This window comes from Rattus norvegicus, chromosome 10 (genome assembly GCF_021556685.1).
Source record: "Rattus norvegicus strain SHRSP/BbbUtx chromosome 10, alternate assembly SHRSP_T2T, whole genome shotgun sequence".
NCBI classification, from domain to species: Eukaryota; Metazoa; Chordata; class Mammalia; order Rodentia; family Muridae; genus Rattus; species Rattus norvegicus.
The window spans coordinates 24,810,001-24,813,625 of NC_141543.1; positions in this window are offsets into that span (position 1 = coordinate 24,810,001).

Sequence of the window (3,625 nt, forward strand, 5' to 3'; positions counted from 1 at the left end):
CAGGACCCGCCTCCCTCTTACCTAGGTGGCTGTGGCCTTGGTTCCCACTAATGACATGCTAAAGGAGACTTATTGGAGCAGGTATCCCAAGTGACAAGAGCTCCCTTCATTCTTGCCCCTACTTCCGTTCTCATCATCCCAGCACGTCTTTCTCTTTCCCTTGCATTTTCCTTCTCCCTCACATTCCTTCTCTTTCTCCCTCCTGCCCATCTTGTTCACAGCTTATGCTGGGTTGCTTTCTTTGTTTCTCACACTTTCTTTCTCTTTGCCTAGTTCACTCTCTGTCTCTCACTCTTGTTTCTTGCTCCTGACCCGTCGTTTCTCCTTCTATCCCTGCCCCTCACACTCTGATGAGTACTCCCATCTACCCCACCCCATCCACCCCACCTACCCCACCCCTATATATCAGCACCTCATGCTTTGGTCTTTGGAAGGATAGATGGATTTTCTGGAGTAGCCAGGAGAGAGCAGTTTGGCCTCTGGAGAGGACTCAGGTGGTCAGTTCCTAACATCATACACACACACACACACACACACACACACACACACACACACACACACACACACACACTAGGCAGGAAGGCTGCTGTGGACGTGACCTGGAGACCCACAAGATAAGCAGCATTGATCTTAAAAAGAACATCAAAAGAGACAGGATGGGAATTAGATTTTAGATAGAAACAAGAAGGAACAACCATGATTCAAGTTTCTTTCTAACTTCAAGGCACAGTAGTCTCCCCAGATCCTCAGTTGATCTAACGACTGTGGAAGTTGTTGTGCAGAGACCCCTGGCACTGAGGGAGCTGGGCAAGGCAAGAGCCCCCAGCTGCCCATGTCCTTCTCCTGTCTTTCAGCATCAGAGACAGTGCTTACAAGCAGGCCTGACTTCCATTTGCTGCTGAGCCCGGGCCAGTTTTCTCTTGGGGGTCCACTGTAGATCCCAACTTGAAGATGGCTTATCCCCAGCCCCTCTCTCCCCACTTTACACAAACACCAGACTCTGAGCATGGGGATGGGGGTGCCTAGAGGTCTTCCTGCAGGATGCTCTTTCCTGATGAGGCTCTGGTAACAGCTGAACCACGTCTCTGACGGAGCAGCTGGAGAAGAATGAACATGAGCTATCTGTCTGTAATAACCTGCCCTGTCTCCCAGCCTCAACTTTCTTCTCATGAGTCTACTTCTTCTCGATTCACCCAGATGCCATGTTTCTTTGAGGCTGAAGAAGGTGATGCCACCTAGAGAGGTTGTCTGCCTAGGACTTCTCATCCTGCTCTTCCTCCTGGACAGTTGTGCCTGGTCACATGACTAACACGAATGCCACAGAATTGCTGCCATTTGCAGTGTTTGGGCGCCTGGTGAGGAGGTCCAGGTAATTGTGTGGGATGGGTTTCTCTAGATTCCAAGGAGCTACTTATCCCTGTCATGGGCAGGGAAAGGACTTCCCTAACAGCGTCTAAAGGTTCCCTGAGGTTCAAAGTATGTAGACTTGGTGTGGTTTGTTCAGAACACTGAGTCAACAGACAGCACGTTTTTGTTTAGTCTCTTAACTAGAAAGTGTGGCTTGCTGAGGGTGGAACCCTGAACTTTTTAAATATACCACCCGCTGGGGGCCCAGCAAGATGGACACGGAGCTGTGCAATTCACCTTGCAAATCCACTTCTCAGGGGTCATCTTCCAGAAGAAGACAGAGCAAAGAGGTGGTGCTGGATCTCCTCCATGGTGTTGCCTACCACCTAACAAGCCACATTTAACCCAATGGCCTGGCTAGTTAAACAGAGTCTCCTGCAACTCATGTGGCCTTACACAGTCATGAAAAATGGATGCCAGAAGAAGAAATGAGCATTAGTGGTACAGGAAGATGACTGACTGTGTTTTGATGAAGTTGGAGAAATAGGCTTCAAAACCACGTTTTGAAAAGTAAAACCATACTTATACACACATGCAGAAATATAAGATAGATTAATATTTTTAGATGGTGATTTTTCTTGGTTGATGTAGTTTCTAATTTAAGTGCTTAGAGAAAAACCAAGCTTGTCACTGCTTTGGTTTGGGGGTGAAACATAAAATGTCAGGGCTGGAGGCATGGCTCAGCAGTTAAGAGAGTTGGCTGGTCCTCACTGGACCCAAATTCAGTTCCCAGAACCCCCATTAAACAACTCATGACTGCATGTAATTCCGGCTCCATGGAGACCATTGCCTCTTCAGGTCTCTATGGGCATGCACTCGCGCACACGCGTATACACACTCACACACACACACACACACACACACACACACACACACACACACACACACACACCATAAAGAAGCTAACACAGGTTCTGAGCTCTGGAGGACCCACCAGCCAATCCTAGCTTCTCTGGGGGTGGGGGTTGGGGGGGTGGCCCTTACCAAGTGACTTGGGTTTTCTCGTCTTCGATTTTCTCAGGTGAAATGGAGAAAAGGCCAGTATTAAACCCACAACATGTTTGTTCAGTGAATCACCTCATATGGCATAGACAGACAATGGTGGACATTACACTGTAGTCACTGTGGACTTGATATTCACAATTGGGCCCTCCCAGACCTTACACCTTGCTTGATGATTGGTGGCTTTTGGCAGCCAAGGGCCAGGGGAGGAGGGACAAGAATTACAACGAAAGAAATGAGGGATGTGTTTGGTGTTACAGTTCACATAGATGTTGTCAGATGAATAGCTCCCTTTAGGGGGACACCTGACTGGGAGACAGTCATAGAGGCAGGCATATCTGAGTCTCTTTAGTTACACATGGTTCTGTTTCCCCCAGGACATCCTAGAAAGCAAGCCTGGCCTGAGGAAGTCTTATCAGGTACCCAGAGGGTAGAGAGTAAAATTTGCAGTACCTTGGTCCCTGTGCTTTATCACAGGGTGAGCCCTTAGACCAGGGGAGTCCATTTTAGATTTTTCTGAACCCCAGGCTCAGACACTGGAGGTAGACAGCAGGAGCTGCCTGGCCAGGCCTGGGACTTCTGAGAAAAGACTCAAACAATTCACTTGTAGATGAAGTTTAGACTTTTTGAAAATCTCCAGAAGAGAAATTGAAATCTGAGGAAATATGTGTTGGTTAATTATAGGAATAAGCAAACAGACAAACACATGAATAAAAGATTGAGGAGCAGGTCTGAGCCATCCCGGGGAAGGCCCCAACAGCAGTCCATTTAATACAGTATAGGGAGACACCTTCTTGACTGACAAAGCTCACATGTTCTAAGTCCCAGACCAGAGACAAGATAATACATCATTCCAAACACAGGCTTTGGGATTGTACCTGGCTTCGCCATTTGGTAGTTGTGTGGTCTTGGCCAAGTTTCCTAATCTTACAAGACCTCACTTTATTTATCTATAAAGTGAAGACACAGATAGTATTGTCTCAAGGCTAGTGAAGGGAAAGATATGTGATACACTTGAAACTCAGAGCATGGAAGCTATCAAAAGGGCAGGTAGTGAGAACGATGGATGTCCCAGAGGCCAGGCGATGACAAGGGAGTGGCTCTGGGCAGAAGGCCCAGCATAATGTCTTCCTCTATTTGCTTTGGCTATTTGGGTGCAATGCTCCTAGAGGGAATGAGGAAGGGTCTGTCCCTGTTTCTGGAGTGTATTCCCACT